Here is a 22431-nt window from a genome sequence, read left to right on the forward strand (position 1 = left end):
TTACTTGACTCATTGGATTATTTTGCTCCTTATTTGCGGAGCACTTTCCTTATCACTGAGGGTTTCTTTTAACAAAGTTATTTATTTGAACCGCTTATCCTGCTCTCAGGGTGGCGGGGATGCTGGAGCCTATCCTAGCAGTCATTGAGCGGCAGGTGGGGAGACACCCTGGACAGGCCGCCAGGCCATCACAGGGCCGACACACACACACACACACTCACACATTCATACCTAGGGACAGTTTTAGTATGGCCAACTCATCTGACTTACATGTCTTTGGACTGTGGGAGGAAACTGGAGCCCCCGGAGGAAACCCACGCAGACACAGGGAGAACATGCAAACTCAACACAGAGGATGACCCGTGACCTTCTTGCTGTGAGGCAACGGCGCTGACCACTGTGCCTCATATACACTGCTCAAAAAAATAAAGGGAACACCTAAAAACACAATATAGACCTCGATGAATGAAATATTTCAGCTGAAAATCTTTATTTATTAGACAGAGGAATGTGTTTAGAGCAAAATAACCTAAGAATGATCAATGGAAATCAAAATCATTAGCCCATTAAGGTCTGGATTCAGAATCATACTCAAAATCAAAGTGGAAAATGAGAACATAGGCTGATCCAACTTCTGTGGAAATTCTTCAAGACGATTCAAAATGAGGCTCAGTAGTGTGTGTGGCCTCCACGTGCCTGTATGCACTCCCTACAACGTCTGGGCATGCTCCTGATGAGACGACGGATGGTCTCCTGAGGGATCTCCTCCCAGACCTGGATCAGGGCATCGGTCAACTCCTGGACAGTCTGTGGTGCGACATCGCGTTGGCGGATGGTACGAGACATGATGTCCCAGAGGTGCTCGATTGGATTCAGGTCTGGGGAACATGCAGGCCAGTCCATAGCATCAATGCCCTCGACATACAGGAACTGCTGACACACTCTGGCCACATGAGGATGAGCATTGTCATGCATGAGCAGGAACCCAGGGCCCACTGCACCAGCATATGGTCTGACAATGGGTCTGAGGATCTCATCCCGGTACCTAAGGGCAGTCATGGTACCTCTGGCTAGCACGTAGAGGTCTGTGCGGCCCTCCAAGGATATGCCTCCCCAGACCATCACTGACCCACCGCCAAACCGGTCATGCTGGAGGATGTTGCAGGCAGCAGAACGTTCTCCACAGCGTCTCCAGACTCTCTCACGTCTGTCACATGTGTTCAGTGTGAACCTGCTCTCATCTGTGAAGAGCACAGGGCGCCAATGGCGAATCTGCCAACCAAGATGTTCGCTGGCAAAGGTCAATCGGGCTGCACGGTGTTGGGCTGTGAGCACAGGCCCCAATTGTGGACGTCGGGCCCTCATACCATCCTCATGCATTCTGTTTCTCACTGTTTGAGCAGAAACCTGCACATTAGTGGCCTGTTGAAGGTCGTTTTGTAGGGCTCCGGCAGTGCTCCTCCTGTTCCTCCTTGCACAAAGGACCAGATAGCGGTCCTGCTGCGGGGTTGTTATCCTCCTGCGGCCCCCTCTACGTCTCCTGGTGTACTGGCCTGTCTCCTGGTACCTCCTCCATGCTCTGGACACTGTGCTGGGAGACACATCAAATCTTCTTGCCACAGCACGCATTGATGTGCCATCCTGGATGAGCTGCACTACCTGAGCAACTTATGTAGGTTGCAGATACCGCCTCATGCCACCTCTAGTGGTGAGGGCACTAGCAAAATGAAAAACTAACCAAAGATCGGCCAGAAAAGATGAGGACAGGCAAATGGTCTGTGGCCACCACCTGCAAATCCATTCCTTTTATAGGGGTTGTCTTGCAAATTGTCTAATTTCCACCTGGTGGAAATTAGACAATTTACCAACAGGTGAAATTGATTCACAAATCAGTGTTGCTTCCTAACTGGACAGGTTGATATCTCAAAAGTGTGATTGACTTGGAGCTACATTGCATTGCTTATGTGTTCCCTTTATTTTTTTGAGCAGTGTATATATATATATATATATATATATATATATATATATATATTGGGACACACCTCTTAATCATTGAATTCAGGTTTTTCATTCAGACCCATTGCCACAGGTGCATAAAATCAAGCAGCTAGCCATGCAGTCTGCATTTCTGCATTTACAAACATTTGTGAAAGAATGGGTCATTCTGAAGAGCTCAGTGAATTCAAGCGTGGTACTGTCATAGGATGCCTTTGCAATAAGTCAGTTCGAGGAATTTCTTCCCTGCTAGATATTCAACTGTAAGTGGTACTATTGAAAAGTGGAAGTGTTTAGGAACAACAGCAACTCAGCCACAAAGTGGCAGACCATGTGAAGTCACACAGCGGGGTCAACGAGTGCTGAGGCGCACAGTGCATAAAAGTCGCAAACGCTCTGTTGACTCAATGACTGCAAATTTCCAAACTTCCTCTGGCATTAACATCAGTGCAAAAACTGCACTGGGAGCTTCAGGAATGGGTTTACATGGCTAAGCAGCTGCATGCAAGCCTTACATCACCAAGCACAATGCCAAGCGTCGGATGGAGTGATGTAAAGCACGCTGCCACTGGACTCTGGAGCAGGGGAAATGTGTTCTGTAGAGTGACGAATCACGCTTCTCTGTCTGGCAGTCTGATGGACGAGTTTGGGTTTGGTGGATGCCAGCAGAACATTGCCTGCCTGATTCCATTGTGCCAACTGTGAAGTTTGGTGGAGGAGGGATAGTGGTATGGGGTTGTTTTTCAGGGACTGAACTAGGCCCCTTAGTTCCAGTGGAGGGAAATCTGAATACTTCAGCATACCAAGACATTTTGGACAATTCTGTGCTTCAAATTTTGTGGGAACAGTTTAGGGAGGGTCCTTTTCTGTTCCAGCATGACAGTGCTCCAGTGCACAAAGCAAGATCCATTAAAACATGGTTGGGAGAGTTTGGTGTGGAAGAACTTGGCTGGCCCGCACAGAGCCCTGACCTCAACCCCACTGAACATCTTTGGGATGAACTAGAACGGAGATTGTGAGCCAGGTCTTCTCATCCAACATCAGTGCCTGACCTCACAAATGCTCTTCTGGATGAATGGGCAAACATTCCCACGGACACACTCCAAAATCTTGTAGAAAGCCTTCCCAGAAGAATGTTATGGCAGCAAAAGGGCGACCAACTCCATATTAATGCCTATGAATGGGATGTCATAAAAGCTCCTGTAGGTGTAATGGCCAGGTGTCCCAATACTTTTGTACATATAGTGTATGCATACCAACCAGAGGAGGCACTAGTGCAGTGACCAGGACACATACCCACATCCGGCTTCCCACCCGCAGACACAGCGAATTGTTTCTGTAGGGACGCCCGACCAAGCCGGTGGTAACACGGGGATTCAAACCGCCTTCCCCGTGTTGGGAGGTAACAGAATAGACCACTGTGCTACCCGGACGTCCAGGTTTTGAAGGTTTAAGTAATTGTGCCATTGGTGTGTAATGAAGCCGAGTAAAAAAATTCAGCAAAGTGTAACGTTTCTCAACACTGGAGCTATCAGTGAATGTTAAGTCCGTATGAATCTAAATGAGGCCCAACAATGTTTTAATGAGGCCTGTGTTAAAAGAAAAAAAAGAAAAAAGAAAAAAAAAGAAAAATGAAAATATCCTCTACTGGGAAGTCTGTCCCAGATTAATTAGCTGTAACAATGGCAAATTAGCAGTCTGTGAATTTATACATCACTGTATAATCACTGTGGAGCTGCCAACCATTCAATGGGGCTAGTAATGGTTTAGAGTAGGATTTTTTTTCCAAGTTTACTGTCACTGTTATTAGCTGACTCATCAGTCACCCTAATGATACATTTTATATTGTGGCTTTCCTTGAAGTAGTAAAAAATCCAAAAGGGAATTGCTATAGAGTTAGAGTATATCTTCAAATAGATATACAGTGTGTGTGATCACTGATGGCCCCCATATCTTGGGCTCTATTTTTGAAAAATCGTGCACAGATGCCAGCGTGCACACACACATGGACATGCCGAACAGCCATCCATCCATTATCCGAACTGTTAATCCTACTCTCAGGGTCGTGGGGATGCTGGAGCCTATCCCAGCAGTCACTTGGCAGCAGGCGGGGAGACACCCTTGACAGGCCACCAGGCCATCACACAGGACCGACATACATACACGCACACACACGCACGCACACATTCATACGTACCTAGGGACAATTTAGTATGGCCGATTCACCTGACTTGCATGTCTTTGGACTGTGGGAGGAAACCGGAGCTCCCACAAAAAACCAATGCAGATACATGGAGATCATGCAAACTCCACGCAGAGGACGACCCAGGACAGCCCCTAAGGTTGGACTACCTCAGGGCTCAAACCCAGAACCTTCTTGGTGTGAGGCGACTATGTTAACCACTGTGCCACCATGTCGCCCATGCCGAACATATTCTTAGTAATTTGGTGACCTGAGACACAAGTGCATCACTGGCATAGCATGGCACAGTTGATAAAAGAAGTTGGATTGGGATGAGTGCATTATAAGCAGGAGTAGTTGGGGCAGGTTTTGACTTTGCTGAGCAAATCAGCTCCTCTCATACCCTTTAAATGCATTATGGTCCAGCATAGTCATTTTCCTGATGGATGAAGAAGGAAGTCTATTAGAACCATTCTGGATTATCAACATGGATGAATGAAATCTGTAAATTCTTTCACTATACCACCACTGTCTTCCACTTACATACTCCATCCCTGTAGATTGTGACCAAACTAAATACACATTTGAAGGAGCACGCAAAAAGATCATCATTAAACAGCCTAGCTTACAATACTCACAACTTCAGTTTTGTCACCTCGTGCACAAGCCTACAGAGACTGACAATGGACACAATAGTCTAGAGTCTGACATGGGGGTGGATTTTAATTTCCTGATCGTGTAAATAATTTAAACAAATTCACTGTATTGAAAGTAGAATTGACTTCTGTCTCACAGGGAGACCATGGGAGTCCCGTGACCCGCAGGATACCAGATGTCAAGCTTTGGTATGGACAGTTTGAACTAGTAGATACATCTGTCTGGAACAAACAGATGTTCACATAGTCAAGTTAGATTGAATATTCCATGCACCATGATGAGCACAAATTCTTTGATTCACGTCAAATTCAACAGCCACATATGGATGTTTGTGGGATTAACTTATTCAGAGCGATGCATTCAGCTAGTTGCTGTTATTAATTCAATGATTTATTTCAGTGGGGTGAAATGCATTGGCTTACATCAATTAAAGCACATTGGGTTAGATGTTCTCGTGTGTACTCACCTAGATTGTTGCATAAAAATATCTCTATACACCTGCATCTGTGCTTAGACTGTTTTGAGACAGCAGAGGTGCAATTTCAAGACAAAATGGATGCCAAATTTGTACTGTGCCAATAGATCTGTATTAACACCCCCAGCTGCACCACCACACCCATCTCAGTGCTAGTGAGCTCTTTTTGAGCCACAAAATTACCAAACGGATGGAGAAAAAAAACTCATGTTGCACTTAAGGAAACTGTCAGTCAGCCTGCATTCACCCCTCTGCCGGCTCTGCACCAGCATGAAGATAGAGCCCCTTATGTTTGTCTCTCTCCTGCTTGCTCCTTTCCGGTTCCATCTCTTACTTTATTCTTACTCCATTTTTTCCCTCCCTTTACAATCTCTTCCATAGTATCTTTTTCTATGCCAGTGGCTTCTTTCCTCTTTCGCTTGCTGTTGTTTTGAAGGCTCTGCAGAGCTGTCAATATATGCACAGTTAGAATAACTAAATGGCCAAAGACCTGGACAATGGTGACCTCACAGCATTTAACACGAAACTCTCATATTCACACATGGCATCATAAACCATATTCAATATGAATCATGTTCAGAGTTGGTAGCTGTCATCGTCTGAGATGACTCAAGCTACACTATGCTCCCGCACAAGTCAACTCGTCACACACCAGGGTTCATTCAGACGCTGGTTGGTTACTATTTGATGTGTCACGCTCAGATGCTTTCTGAAGGAATGTTTGGTTTTTCTCCATTTCACTGTGTCTGTTAACACCATTGTCGTATGCATATGTGCATATTTATATATGCATATGCATACACGTCTTCTTGCATGATTCTTTATTTGTATCCATGTCTTTCTTTCCCTGTATATCTTTGTCTATCTCTGCTGCATGACTGAATTCAGATATGTGCTTTGCAAAACACTACACATTAGCATAATTCTCTTCAAAATTTCAGTGATTATGCAAAGCGGATAAAATAAGACTCTGGTGAAAATAACAATGACAATTCTGGCTTTAAATATTTATCTCAGAAGTGATTATATTTTGGCTGTACTTTTGGGCCAATTGGAGTTATTTTGTTATGCTGTTCAATACTGTTTCCTAGTCCAAGTAATTTGTTTTTCAGTGTTGTACAGAGTTTGAACTGGGCCACATCTCCTTTGTCAGAACAATGTTAAGAGGCCTTATGATGAGTGTTTCCCTGATAACTGACAGAAATTATTGTCAAGAGTCACATCCTTCAGTCCACAATGTGTCCTCTCCCGAGCAAATGGAGCAAGCCATTTTTCTCGAGTGGAAAACTACTCCAGCCCTCATACTCTTAGCTTATTTAGTTCCGAAACATTTGAGGAATCGATTGTACAACTCTCTGCTTTGTTTGGATTGTTGTCACTCCTCTCCAGCTACTGTTTTTCAGAATGTGCATATAAAACCTCCCAGCTTCGGTAAATAGATTTTTAACCTTCAGCACTCTCATATCGAGTAAGAGGCAGCCAAGTCATTGTGAAGGTCGTCCATGAGGGCTGCATTAGCTCAGGAGGCAGAGCAGCTTTTCTGGTAACTGTGGAGGGTTTCTAATTTGAGCCTCGGCCCCTCCTTGCAGAAATGTCGAGGTGTTCCTGAGCAAGACACCTAACCCTCTCAACACTGCATGGTTGGCACTGCCATCAGTGTATGAGTGTGTGTGTGAGTGTGTGTGTGTGTGTGTGTGAGTGTGTGCGCGCGCGCGCGTGGGTGAATGAGAGGCATTAATCAATTGTAAAGCACTCTGAATGGCTGTTTCAACTAGAAAAGTGCTATATAAAATGCATTCCTAACAGACCCTGAACATGACGACTGAAACTTGTGAACAACTGTGTAATTGTTTTTGGTTTGGATGTTTGTGTGCATATGTGTGCCTGTGGTCGTGTGTGCATATGTGTTTTTCCCTGTCTGTGTGTCTGTCTTTGCATCCGTTTACATGTTTTTATTTCTATGCTTACATGTATGCATATGTGTGTGTGTGTGTGTGTGCTATTGTATTTCTTTAGGTGTATCTCTGCATATGTGTGTGTGTGTGTGTGTGTGTGTTTAATATGTGGAAGGGGGAATGTCCTGCCAGATGAAGTAGTCTCACCTCACTCGCAGGAAAAGTAATTCAGAATGTAAAACTGGACCTTTTTCCATATAAAAGCGAAATGAAGGACTGAGGTTGACTAATTAAGAGGAACAGGATTGCTCTTGAAATATGAATCTTTTAAGTTATCACCTCAGAGCCTTATAGAAGCTTAAAAAGGTGAAATGCATCTATCATGTGACCCGACTAATATATATATATATATATATATATATATATACACACTATATAACGCAGTTAAGTCAAGTAAATTCTCATCAGACAGTACAAGCCTGTGTCATGCTATAAGCAATCATCAGCTGTCAATAAAACTACTAAAATAGGGAGTAGTTGTATTGACAGCTGATGATTGCTTATAGTATGAAACATGCTTGTACTGTGTCATAGAGAATTTACTTAACTGGACTATTTTGCTCCTTATTTGTTGAGCACTTTCCTTACCATTGAGTGTTTCTTTTAACAAAGTTACATATAAAATACTGGCTGCTGATTGGCAATTGTTTTGCTGACCAATAGTTTTTTTTTGTTTTTTTTTCCCAAAATATTTTGACAACATTCTCTTCCAGAATTTTTGATATAGCTTCAACTTTACTATGTATATTTATCATTTATTTTAGATATATTTATTTGTACAACACATTTTCTGTATGTCGATTATTTATGTAATGCAATGTTGACATTCCTTGATGAATGAAACAGAACGTTTATTTTGAAGTAATACCATGTCTAAAAATACATTTGTATACATCTGACCTCAGATAATATTCCAGTATACATCCCAGATCTTGGTATGCATATTAGATTTCATACCAAATTATGTCTCCCATAATTTGATACTATTCATCAGAATATTTTTGACAATATTCATTTTCAGTGACAAATAGTTTCTCTTACATTGATACTTGTGTGTCAAATCTAGGGCTTGCATTTAGTTTAACAAATGACAGTAATCACACACCACCCGCAGTGCAACTTAGTTCAGCGGTTAGTTGACTATTGCCAGCAGCCTTGTCGAGTATTATACATGTCACTCAAAAACTATATTGAATTGAAAAAAAAAATTAAATGTCCCGACGACTAGTCTGTGATGCCGGAACTCGGCACACCCTGGTCCCCGCCTTTGCCTGCTGCCCAGCCTGCATTGCACCCTAACCCAATGTTCATCCCCGTGGGTGGAGGGTACACAGATTGGTGGCTCCATGTTGTTTTTTCAGGCTGGGCCCCAAGGCCCAGCCACCAGACGCTCGCTGGCAAGCTCCCTTCCCAAATCTGGCTCCAGGAAGGGCCCGGTTTCCCTTTTATGGGCAAGGTGCTGTGGCTCTGCTGTTGTAAATTAATTGGGTTTCTTGGGAGAGGTCTCTGAGGTAGTTAAGAAGCTCCTTGGTGGTAAGGCATCAGGTGTGGATGAGATTCGCCCTGAGATGCTGAAGGCTCTGGATATTGTTGGGCTGTCTTGGCAGACACGCCTCTTCAGTGTCACATGGAAGTCGGGGACAGTACCTGTAGAGTGGCAAACTGGGGTGGTGGTTCCCATATTTAAAAAAGGGAACCGGAGGGTGTGCTCCAATTATCGGGGCATCACATTGCTCAGCCTCACTGGGAAAGTCTACTCTAGGGTGCTGGAAAGGAGGCTTCGACCGACTGTTGAAACTCGGATCCAGGAGGAACAATGTGGATTCCGTCCTGGCCATGGAACAACAGACCAACTCTTTACCCTTGTGGAAGTGCTGAGGGAGCAAGGCTCAGCGTTTTCGGTTTTTATTTTTCAAAGCCATCCAGCATGCCGAATTTCATCACAAGAGGATACTGTTACACAGCCTCACATGAACAGGAACAACGTTTGGATCAATGGAAACTTAAAATCTGGGTGAAGATCAGTTTAAAAATCTGGGTATTTTTCGGTGAAAATCGGTAAAAGCCGAAAACGCTGAACCTTGTGAGGGTGGCATGGGAGTTTGACCAGCCAGTCTACATGTGTTTTATGGACTTGGAGAAGGCTTACAACTGTGTACCTCGGGGCACTCTGTGAGGGGTACTGCATGAGTATGGGGTACTGGGTCAGTTGCTACAAGCCATCAGGTCCTTGCATAATCAAAGTCAGAAATGTGTCCGCATTCTCAGCACAAAGTCAGACATGCTTTCGGTGGGTGTCGGACTCTCCCAATGTTGTCCCTTCTCTCCGATTCTGTTTGTGATATTCATGGACAGGATCTCAAGGCGCAGCCAAGGTAAGGAATGGGTCCGTTTTGGGAACCTCGGAATTGCATTTTCGCTCTTCGCAGATGATGTGGTTTTGTTGGCTTCATCAGAACGTAACCTTCAGCACGCACTGGGGTGGTTTGCAGCTGAGTGTGAAATGGCTGGGATGAGAGTCAGCACCTCCAAGACTGAGGCCATGGTTCTTTACTGGAAAATGGTGGATTACTCCCTCCAGGTTCACAATGAGTTGTTGGTTCAAGTGAAGGAGTTCAAGTATCTCAGGGTCTTGTTCACGAGTGAGAGTAGGATGGAGCAGAAGATTGACAAGTGGATTGGTGCAGCATCAGCAGTAATGCGGACATTGTACTGGACCGTTGTGGTGAAGAGGGAGCTGGGCCAGAAGGCAAAGCTCTCAATTAACCAGGCAATCTTCGTTCCAACCCTCATCTGTGGTCATGAGCTTTGGGTAGTGACTAAAAGGGTGAGATCATGGATACAAGTGGCTGAAATGAGTTTGCTCGGTCTGGGCTCAGCCTTAGAGATAAAGTGAGGAACTCAGTCATCCGGAGGGAGCTTGGAGTAGAGCTGCTGCTCCTTCATGTTGAAAAGAGCCAGTTGGGGTGGTTGGACATCTGATTTGGATGTCTCCTGTGTGCCTTCCGTTGGAGGTTTTCCGGGTAAGTCCAACTGGGAGGAGACCCAGAACTCGCTGGAGGAACTACATGTCTAATCTGGCCTGAGAATGCCTTGGGATCCCCCAGGAGGAGCTGGAGGGTGTTGCTGGGGAGAGGGACATCTGGAATGCCATACTTAGTTTGTTGCCACCATGAACCGAACCCATAGAAGCGGCTGATGATGAGATGAGATGAAGAAAAAGTCAAATGTTGCAAATAACTGTATCATTAGAAAACTACATTAAATGTGAGACTGTATCAATAATTTAGTGACTCACAATTTCATTGCTGTATTGTGATGTTTTCCTTCTCTGATGATAGCAAGTTGTCACTCACCCCATTAATTCTAATACTGGGTTTTATGAAACACAGTCAATGTCAAGTGAGTTGTTTGATACGCACTGCAGGCTTCATTAACCTGATTACATTAGCATCAATCAACACAGACCATATAGCAGATACAGAAAAGAGTAAGACATTATTTAGATTTGTTTTCCAATGTTTCTAGAAGGTCACTGATGTCATGGATGCATACCCTGTGGAATTAATTACAGCAAAAAAAATATGTCAGCTTAGGTGTTGACTTCTTGAGTGATTTTTTTTCTGTTTGCCTTTTGTAAAAAAATATGTGTATGTGCATATGAAATACCATGTGCACTGTGATAGAAATTAAGTCAAGTTTATTTGAATACCATTAAATTACATTTATAGTCTCAGTGGACTTTACATTCGTGCAGTAAAAACAAAACAAAAACAAAAACATGGCATTCTCGATCTTGAGACCCTTGAGTCAGATGAAGAAAACTACACAGAAAAAAATGATTTTTCTTTTTAGTTAAAAAATAGCAGAAGGGCGTCTGGGAGACATGGCGGTCTATTCCATTGTCTACCAACACGGGGATCGGCGGTTCGAATCCCCGTGTTAACTCCGGCTTGGTCGGGTGTCCCTACAGACACAATTGGCCGTGTCTGCGGGTGGGAAGCTGGATGTGGGTATATATCCTGATCGCTGCACTAGTGCCTCTTCTGTCAGTCGGGGTGCCTGTTCGGGGGGGACTGGGGACTGGGGGGAATAGCGCGATCCTCCCACGTGCTACGTCCCCCTGGTGAAACTCCTCACTGTCAGGTGAAAAGATGCGGCTGGCGACTCCACATTTATCGGAGGAGGCATGTGGTGGTCTGCAGCCCTCCCTGAATTGGCAGAGGGGGTGGAGCAGAGATCGGGACAGCTGGGATGAGTGGGGTAATGGGCCAAGTACAACTGGAAGAAATGGGTGGGAATCCCCCCCCAAAAAATGGCAGAAACCTCCAGAAGAGCATCAGAGGAAGAATTCCTCCCCCAAAGCAGAAAAACTGTGAAATACGTGCCAACTGGGCATGGGAAAATAGCCTACAAAATATGGACGGAATACATCCATAAAAAGCCATGGAAGGGTCAAATAAAATCATTCTTCATAGAAGTGGGCTTATCCTTACTCCACCCACTATCAGCTTTGCTCTGTCCCCTATTACATCTTTGGAAAATGCTCAGATATAGGACTTATTTGGGTGGGTGGTTGGCAAGAGAGGATATGGTATGGTTGGTTGGGATAAGATTGTCTCTCATCACTGTGTGTGGGGACTGGCATCCATACTTCTTTTGCAAGTGTGACATGTCTGCAGACAAAAGTAACTCAGGCACTTATGCATGGCAAAGTTGGACCAGCAGGGATGCAATAGATAGATGTACTTTGTTGTCCACAAAGGAAATTAATTTTGCTTACAGACAAGACAATAAGTAAAATAAATAACACTACAGTAAAAGCAGAAACGAGTTTTAAAATAAAAGCAGTGTTTTTTTTTTCTATTCATTCAGAGAATGTGTGTGTGTGTGTGTGTGTGTGTGTGTGTGTGTGTGTGTGTGTGTGTGTGTGCGCGCACGTGCATGCACGCACGTTTGGGGGGTTTTAGCACAAGAGGTCTAGTTCTTCTAGGTGAAGGGACAAGGGGTTTTTGTTAATTTGTTAAGGAGTCTAATAACAGAGGGGATGAAACTGGTCTTGCCAGTGTTTGTTTTGAAAGCAGGAGCAACATATCTCCCACCAGAGGGCATGATATGAAAGCAGGTGCTGAGGTTATGAGTTGAGTCCATTGTGATATTATTTGCTTTCTTCACCACCCTCTGGCCATAGAGCCACTGGAGGGTTGAGCACTGCCCCCCGCATAACTTGGACCCCAAGGTGATCACCCTCCGCAGCTTTGCCTTGTTGGTCTCCGAGCGCCCCTCATCCCAAGCCAGAAAAGAAAAGGTGAGGAGGCTTTCTATATGGCAGATGTAAAAGATATGGAGGATGGGAGGGGCTATGTCCAGATGCCTCAACCTCTGTAGGAGGTAGAGCTACTGCTGGCACTTTTTGAAGATGGTTTGTGTGTTGTCATTGATGATCAGCCCGCTGTTGAGTGTCCCGAGGTACTTGTAACTGCTAGCCCTCTCCACAACATCTCATTTGAGTGTCAGTTGTGGGGCAGGGTCAGCCTTCATCCGAAAGTCTATGAGAAGCTTTTTTATCTTCCTCACGTTTATCTGGATAAAGTGCTCCTTGTACCACTGGTACAGCTTTTTCGCCTTCTCCTCAAGGTGAGCAGGGCTGTTGGAGGTGTTGACCCATGTCATGTCATCTGCAAACTTCACAGCCATGTTCATGCTATCTGAGCCCTTCAGGTTGTTGTTATATAGTGAGAAAAGGACTGGTGAAATCACTGTCCCATGGGGGGCGTCGGTGGACGTGAGCATGACAAGAGAGGTGGAGCTATTGACCCTGACAAACTGCTCCCTTTTGAGGAGGAAGTCCAGTATCCAGAGGACCCATGTGGGGATCCATGCATACAAATTAATGCTGAGGAGAAAACAACAAACAGGATCCTGGCATATGTGCGTGGATTCCTAAGTAACTCTATGGTATGCAATGCAATCATCGTCATGTCCTCCATTGAGTGGTTTTGCCTGTAGGCAAACTGCAGCAGATCAAGGGTGCAGCTTACTTGTGAAAGGGGGTGGGGTAGCACTAAACTCTCCAGGCACTTTACCAAGACTGATGTGAGAGCTACAGTTGGTTGTTCAGCTCTACAGAGTGTTTGGTCTTTGGGATAGGCCTTATTTCAGAATGCTTCCATCGTGTAGGGATGGTGTTTTCCCGCAGAGTGGTTAAAGAGATGACAGAGAACGCTTGCTAGCTCATCTGAGCACTCCTTCGCCACCCTCCTTTTAATGAGATCAGGCCCTGGTGCCTTGGGTGTATTGAGCCTCCTCAGACCCTGCCTCACCTCTTCCTCTGTGAGGGCAACTGGCTGCCCCTGCCCCTCTGTGGTCTCGTGCTGGAGGTCAATGTTGGCTGATTTAATTAATACGAGACATCCAGATACTATTATATTTGCACAGAAATGTTGAGACTTAATCCAGGTCTGATGTCATTCCATGAAGCAAACCCTTTTATTTCAATTTCTCTAACTCTGTTGTTTTTGCCTACTTGTGTCCTGACCTGTAAGAGAAAGAAAGCCACTTTATTTTGTCATTGTAAGTTACAATGAAATTTGTTTTCTGCATTTGACCCATCCTATTGTTGGAGCAGTTGGGGCATTATTGGACCAGTGGGCAGCTGCAGCACCTGGGGACTAACTCCAGTTCTTTTTTCCTATTGCCTTGGTCAGCGGTACAGGCAGGACTATTAACCCTAACATGCACATATTTTTGACAGTGGGAGGAAACTGGAGTACCCAGAGGAAACCCATGCAGACATGGGGAGAACATGCAAACTCCACACAGAAAGGACCTGGGGACAGCCTGGGGTTCAAACACAGGGCATTCTTGCTGTGAGGTATCAGTGCTGACCACTGGGCCACCGTGCCACCCTTAAAATTAAGCCTCCCTGTAAGGGAATCAAACACTGGTCTCCTGCATGACAGGTGGGGACACTCACTATACTAACGAGGAATGCCTGTTAATATATTTTATTTGTATGTGCATCTGAGCCATAGGAAGGACTGCAAACTGAGAATTTTGGGACTGCATTTCCTATAATAGAAAGAGTGCTACAGCTGAAGTTTATACAGCTGATTACACTGACTGATACATATATATTTACCCATTTCATTGTGGAGGCTGTTTATCCTGATGAAGGGTTGCTGATGGAAATGTTGGCTTGTATATAGACACTTGCATGGACCTAAGTGTGCAGAACCTTTCACTGGGTTTTGTGGTCCTCTAACACCTTAGCTGAGTCATGAGTGAGGTGACCTTCTCAAAGAAGAGCGACACCGATAGCTAGCTGTGTTAGTTGTGATTACAACTGTTGGAGGCTGCATCAAAGTTAACAGAAATAACAGAACAACAAAGTGTGTTTACATCATTGAAACCTACAGTTTTGACATACAGCCACAAGTATGCATTGAGATTAAAGAAAAACAAAACAGCACCTAAAATAATGTGTCAAACTGTTATGTTATCTTTAGGACAAACGAGGTTTTTGACTGATTCTGCGAAATGAGGGAAGAGTCAAAGGACTTAGTGTAATAGTTGAGCAATTTCATTGTACTTTGAAATGCTGCCTGATCTTTGAAATAAATAAAATTTCAACAGTGTTATGATTTTTATTCATACATAGCATTATGTAAAACCTAACACGGTACCTATTTGCCTCCATTGTGAGTGGCGGGTGTCTTTTTTTGAATAGTTACAAATACAAGTAGAGGTACCATCAATTTTAGTTGACTTAACCATATCTGAACACATCAACTAGCTTGACCTAGCTCTCTCTCTCTCGCTCTCTCTCTCAATATATATATTAGGGGTCGACTGATAAAGCTTTTTAAGGGCCAATACAATTATTGGTAAGTTATGGGGGTCAATAGCCGATATTTGGGGCCGATATTCAATTGCAGTAAATATAAAAAAAATGTTGTGCCAAAATTTAGCGACACAAACCCCAACACAATCCCAGCTTGAAATGAACATATATTTAATTGAATTTTGTGTAAAACAGACAATATTTAAGAAAAAAAAAAAGAAAGTGAAAAAAAAAAATATTATTTTGGAGGCACAGTGGCACAGTGGTTAGCGTGGTCGCCTCACAGCAAGAAGCTCCTGGGTTCGTGCCCTGGGGTTGTCAAACCTTGGGGATCATCCCAGGTCATCCTCTGTGTGGAGTTTGTATGTTCCCCCGGGTCTGCATGGGTTTTCTCCAAGTGCTCCAGTTTCCTTCCACAGCCCAAAGACATGTAGGTCTGGTGAATCGGCCAAACTAAATTGTCCCTAGGTGTGTGTGTGTTTGTGTGTCAGCCCTGTGATGGCCTGACAGCCTGTCCAGGGTGTCTCTCCACTTACCACCTGCTGGGACTGCTGGGATCGACCTGGTCACGGCTCTTTTCTGTCCTGGCCCCACACTGGTGGAATGAACTCCCCACTGATGTCAGGACAGCGGAGTCGCTGCCCATCTTTCGGCGCAGGTTGAAAACTCACCTCTTTAAGAACTACTACTCTGTTACTTGTTCTTAGCACTTATTGTATTCACTCATTTAAAAAAAAAAATCTCTTTCTTGCACTTTTACTTTAGCACTGGTTTAGCTCTTAGATGCTTGTTTAGATGCACTTATGGCCTCTGATGACTAGCAGTTCTCCTGATTTCCTACGTTAAATGCACTTATTGTAAGTCGCTTTGGATAAAAGCATCGGCTAAATGACTGTAATGTAATGGATAGGCTTCAGTGTCCCCACGACCTTAAGAGCAGGATAAGCGGTTTGGATAATAAATGAATGAATGAAAAATAAAGTGCATGATGTTCTAGGCACAAGAACTGAGTGGAATTATTTTTTTAAAATAAAAATAAATAAATTCCAAAACATAAAAATGGAGCTAATTAAACTGCATGGACATCAGGCAGTAAAATTTGATCAAACTAAATAATTATAATAATAAAATTACTCCACATAAATTCGTTAAAGTGCTCCCAGCCGGCTTTTACTGAACTGAATGGAAATAAAAGTACATTAGTGTCATTATTTTCCCTTACTCTTATCTATAAAGTGATAGTTTGGGTTTTTTTAAGTGGGGTTGTATGAGGTACTTATCGTTAGTCAGTGTATTACGTGCAGTAGATGGGAGTCTGTGCGCTCCCAGTGGGGAGATTCAGCAGGAGTAGCCAGCACAAAGTTGAGGAATGTATTGCTGTAGACGGGGACACGGACAAAATGAATTTTAGCCACTTAAGAAAAGGCTCACCTAATAAATAAATAAATAAATAAAATCCGTTTAAGTGTACGCTATGTTTTGAATATCTTCACCGCTTTATCTTGCCACCAGACGGCCCTTTCACGTTGAACTACATTCTCTCAAGCGCAGAATGTCCATATTCCTTTGCATAAGTGCACCTATGCAGCGCACGTTATTACGCTGCAGATTAGCAGAATCAGACAGACGTTCTGCGGTTGAGACAATGTAGCTCCACGTGAAAGGGCCGTCTGACACGTTCATGGACAACACTGACAATAACACTGTATAAATATCACACATTAGCCTTTTTCTTTTAGCCCAGTTACATTTGAAGGTTAAGCACAGCAGCGGAAGTTGTGTTTTCTGTTGTCGAGATCATGTCGGACCTATGTTATGCTCTTTGGTGTGTGGGAGGGGGAGAGAGACGGAGAAACTAACATTACAGAGATTAACATGAACTATACATTCATTATTTTGAATTTTACTCTAAATTCACATTAATTTATTTATTTATTTTTACCCATTCATCAACAACCTGCAATCACTGCCACCATGCAGTGCATAAGTAACATAATATGTCACTAATAGGATTTTGGTATTATTATTTCATTTACTATTGCATTTACACATCGCGGTCGCCTCACAGCAAGAAGGTCCTGGGTTCGAGCCCCGGGATAGACGACCATGGGGGTCGTCCTCTGTGTGGAGTTGCATGTCCTCCCTGTGTCTGCGTGGGTTTCCTCCGGGTGCTGTGGTTTCCCTCCCCAGTCCAAAGACATGTAGGTCAGGTGAATCGGCCATACTAAATTGCCCCAAGGTATGAACCTGTGTGTGGGTGTGTGTGTGTGGTGGCCTGGCAGACTGTCCAGGGTGTCTCCCCACCTGTCGCCTGGTGACTACTGGGATTGGCTCCAGCATCCTCGCGACCCTGAGAGCAGGATAAGCGTTTCGGGTAATGGATGGATGGATATTACATTTACTATGTCAACAACGTGTTAGCACTCGACCTCGTCATCTGGGATTAACGATGCTGTACCTATATGACATCCAAATATGTTGCACATGATACCGCGTTTAATGATCAACGCTCTTTTAGTGCATTCATGCACAACACTAACAATAACACTCTGTAACTAAAATATCACATATGAGCTTTTTTTAAGCTAGTTACATTTGAAGGTTAAGCACAACAGTGGAAATTGTGTTCGCTGTTTGAGTTGACAACCTATTGTCAAGTTCATGTCGAACCTGTAACGTTATTAAATCTAATTCCAAGGCAGCAATGTAATGTTTAAATTCCTTTATTAATTTATTCAGCTTCCATGCTTGGCAATCGTAACTATCTAAAATGATTCTACAGCTCTGGGGTTTTCTTCTTCTTTCTTTCAACCCACAACCACTGAAAACTAAATGAACCAAGAGTGCCCCTCAATGAATAAAATAAAACAACATCAAATTACAACACAAGAAGCATCACATGCATTATAAACCATAAAAATTACAACCCTCTTTTCCTTACTTTTTTTTTAACAATAACTGCTAGCCAGTCCAACTCAAATCTTTCCTTTGCATTATAACCTTTCAGCCCATTCACAATTCAAATCAGTAAGGTATGACGGGGATCCTCTGTTTACTCTGACTGGGTATCTACGAACAGGTGACTGCGACTCAGAGGGTTCAGGGGCTAAGGGCTCTGGGGTTTGTTCAGGATGGATTTCAGTCCAGTTCATGACATCTTGTCCGCCATCCTTAACTTTCAAACCATATGACGGACAGTGATGATTTTTAACCACCGTTAAAGTCTTAAAGTTAGATGAGTTTCTGGTGATGACATAGTCGTTGCATTTGGCTGTTACCATGGAACCTTTAATAGCAATGACCTGGTATGGGCGGGTATTGCAGGCAGGGCACAGCTTCCCTTCCTTCTTTTGACGACATAGCACTGTGTCACCCACTTTCAGAGCCATATGAGCAACACAGCGTTGCCTGTCAGCATTGTGTTTCATCCTGTTCTTTGCCACTGCATCTGCTTGTTGTAACTTTGCGTCAGTCTCAAAATGGAAGGGAAGAGGAGATTCAGGCAGCTTGATTCTGAGGGGCCTAACACCAACATGTCATCACTTAGGTTGATAACTACTGGGATTCCATCCAGAGCTTGTTGAATGGCATTTTGGAACACATCTGTAGCCGAGGAAACTCCAAAAACTCAGCCTTTTGTAACGTTGCAGGCCTACATGAGTGAAGAATGTTGTGATATATTGTGAGCATGGCTCTAGTTCTAGCTGATGATATCCACAGTTTAAATCCATCTTTGAGAAGAACCTGGCTCCATTGAGTGATTGTATCACGTCATCTACCGTAGGTGTGAGATGTCTTTCTCTTTCGATAGCCTGATTTGGTATCCTCATGTCCACATACATGCGCACAGCTTCCGGGTCTTTTGGCTTTGGAACAGGAATGATTGGGGAGACCCATGGAGTGGGACCATTCACTTTCTCAATGATGTCAAGGTCCTCTAGATGTTGCAATTCAGCCTCAGTTCACTTCCTCACATGAAATGGTACTCTTCTGTGTGATTGTATGACTGGAGGAACATCTTTCCTTACATGTAACTTGACTTGAAAGTCATTTAATTTGCCCACCTCATGAAAAAGGTCAGCATACTCAGTGAGATAATTTACTGTATTTAATTCTCATTGGTTTGAGGTTGTTGTGGGCTGCACTGGCTGTTGTGGAGGTGTGTGAAGTGCATTAGCAATTTTGATTAATCCCAGCTGACTGGCAGTATCATAGCCAAGTAAACTGCCATTATTTCCTTGTAGCACATGAAATGTTGCATTTGTAAACTGACTTGGTTTCCACCAATGAGGTGAATTTTCCAATGGCAGGCAGTAGGTTGCATGAACCATATGGGAAGATGGGAACTGTGCATTTGGTGAGTGAGGGCTTATATCTCAGTTGATAAGTTGTTTCATCAATAATATTCAAAGTTGCCCCTGTATCAAGCATCACTTTTATATTGCAGTCACCAACCTTTATCTTTGCATGTGGAAGATTTGCTTTTGGTCGGTAAACTGTATATAGATAGTCCTCCGAAGACTGTGTCTGCATTACTTGTTGCTTGAGATGTGACGCCACTGGTGTGTACATAATGCACTTCATGTCGAACTCTGATGCCGCCTTGTGGCCATTTAGAACGACAGCATTTTGCAAAATGTCGCTGTTTTCCACAAGCGTTGCATATTTTCTCCAGTGCCAGGCACGGTATTCCTTCACAATGGGGAAAGATACCAGAGCAGTTCTAACATATTTTCTTTACAACTCTCCTCCCCATATCCACAGCCAGAACATCTTCCCTTGGAGTTCCTTGAGCTAGATTTTGTTGTGTTTGTTCCATACTCGATGCTTGAATCTCAGCAAATGCCATGGTTCTGCCGTGTGAGAGATCGGTCTACGTCATCTCTGGTTTCTGTAGCGCTTGGCGCAGCAGTTTATCACATATGCACGTTTGAATGATGATAGTTTTGATCTCTCTTTCAACATCAGGGAAGTCACAGCTTGTTGCTAATTGCCGCAGTCTTGTATGACAGGTGTCAAGTGTTTCCCCTGCTAGTTGTTTCGCTTGTCTGAATTTGTAAGTCTCATAGGCTATGTTAATTTTTGGGGAGAAATACTCACTCAGTTTGTCTTTTGTGCATTTATACTCCTTTGCTTCCCCGGTGTTGGTGAGCGTATCAAAGATGTCCTGTACACTTTCCCCAGCATAATGCAGAATCATTACACGTTTTCTTGTATCATCCTATATATCCATAGCAATTATCAAGTTTACAAAACGCTGTAACCACTTCTTCCAACAGAAAGATGTTCTGATCTTCACTGGTATCAAATGCAGGGAACGACGGCAATGCAGCAGCCATGTTTTTGGAAGAACATTTTTAATCCTCGTCGCCAGTGTAAAGTTATTAAATCTAATTCCAAATGCAGCAATGCAATGTTTAAATTCCTTTATAAACTTATTCAGCTTCCATGCTTGGCAATGTCTGTGAATGTTCTCATTCATTCGGGTCATGGTTATCCAAAGGAGTTGAATCAAGTGCAACTGGACTTGGTATAGTATATCCGTGAAGATGTTTCGCCTCTCATCCAAGAGGCTTCCTCAGTTCGTGCCTTTCTGACAAGACGAAGCTAGTTTGACTGGCTGGTGATGAGACTCATAGTGTGGTATGCTATGTCAAAAAAACAGCTCCCGTAGGATTTTTGTGCCAAAATTGATTTTTTTGCTGTTTTGGCGTCTATAGGGACCAAACTAACAGAAAATGAAGGGTGCCAAATTTTCTGACCCCCACCCCCAATTCTGGGGGGCCATCTATTTTGGGACCTCCCAGAACAGTAAAATAGAAATCCGCCTGGGACTACTCTTACTAAAATGGCTGTAGAATTGTTATGCTTCAGTTGTATAACACCAAATTTGGAGGAGATGCAGTTGAGAAGTTGTACAACAGATCCAAATATATGTGGCCTGCTGGTAAATAGTATTACTGATGTTATTCACACTCAAATTGTAAGTTTTGTTTAGGTGAACCTAAAAAATTGAATTTCTGCTTTAGTTTATCTGCAGTCCTTCTGTCCTGGTGGATAGTACAACTAAGCTTCCACTTGAAGTACATTTTTCCAGGTGTTACCTATACATAGAGACCAGAATTGTGCATCTGGGCCCTGTACTTGCGGAGCTATTACTGAATTATTTTGGGCATGTAATTTCGGGCGAAAATTCAAAAAAATTGCCTGGGGCTGAAGTGGTTTTTAATGTCCAAATTTTACAATATTATAGTCGTTTTGTATGTTTTAAAATATTCGGAGTTGATTTATAACACTATTAAAACAGCTAGAAGAGTATTTGTCTGACTTTTGGTTCCTCACCTGGGACACCCCGGACTGACCCTTGTGCCTATCCCATTCATCATTACTCTCCTCTTTCCACTCCTGCTCTTTTCTTGGCCAATATAACTTTGACAATTATTTTTCATGGGCATCCAGTGACAATTAATACTTTACTGAAGGTGTTGACCATTCTGAAAGACATTCCTGTTCTGACTCTTAAAAAATAAGGGTTGAAATGTGGCCATTGTAGCATAATCCTTGTTAATTTGGTTCATTTCAAACAGGTGAGATCATAATTAAAGCACAGCTGTGTTTGTAGCTGACTGAAAACAAAAAAGAACAGTGCTCAAGATAAAATAAAATAAAAATAGGCCAATACGAAAACAACAACAACAAAACAAACAAACAGCACAATAGATTTGAAGAGTCAACATTTTGAGAATCACATTCATGGAATTGCTGAAAGCAACTACCTGGTAAGTGATACTATTATTTTAATTTTTTATCATTCAGGTGAAATTTAAAACAAGCCTGAAAGATTTATAAGCCAATGTTTACACATTTTGACATATATTTACATTGTTTTCCCATTATTAGGTCTAATCTTTCAGTCTGACATGCCCTGATCCAACAATTTTGGACTACTAACAGTAAGCTAAGGTGGGCTAAATTTAAACTATGCCCGCTAGATTTAAAAGCCAACATTTGCACATATTTATATTTACATTGTTTTCCCATCATTAGGTTTCATCTGTCTGGCATGCACAGATCCGACAACCTACAACAACGAACTAGAAAGCTAAGCTAAACAGTAAGCTAAGATGGCTGAGAATGATCTGGTAAATGTGTCATATTTTTCTGATGAAAGTTAAACCAAGCCTTCTAATTCAAATATATATTTACATTGTTTTCACATCATTAGGTTTCATCTGTCTGGCATCCAACAAATTGGACAACTTGTGAGCTAAGGTGGGATGACATCTGGTCAATATGGCAGAGGAATGCAACATTTGCGTGATCT

This window comes from Lampris incognitus, chromosome 7 (assembly GCF_029633865.1).
Source record: "Lampris incognitus isolate fLamInc1 chromosome 7, fLamInc1.hap2, whole genome shotgun sequence".
NCBI lineage: Eukaryota > Metazoa > Chordata > Actinopteri > Lampriformes > Lampridae > Lampris > Lampris incognitus.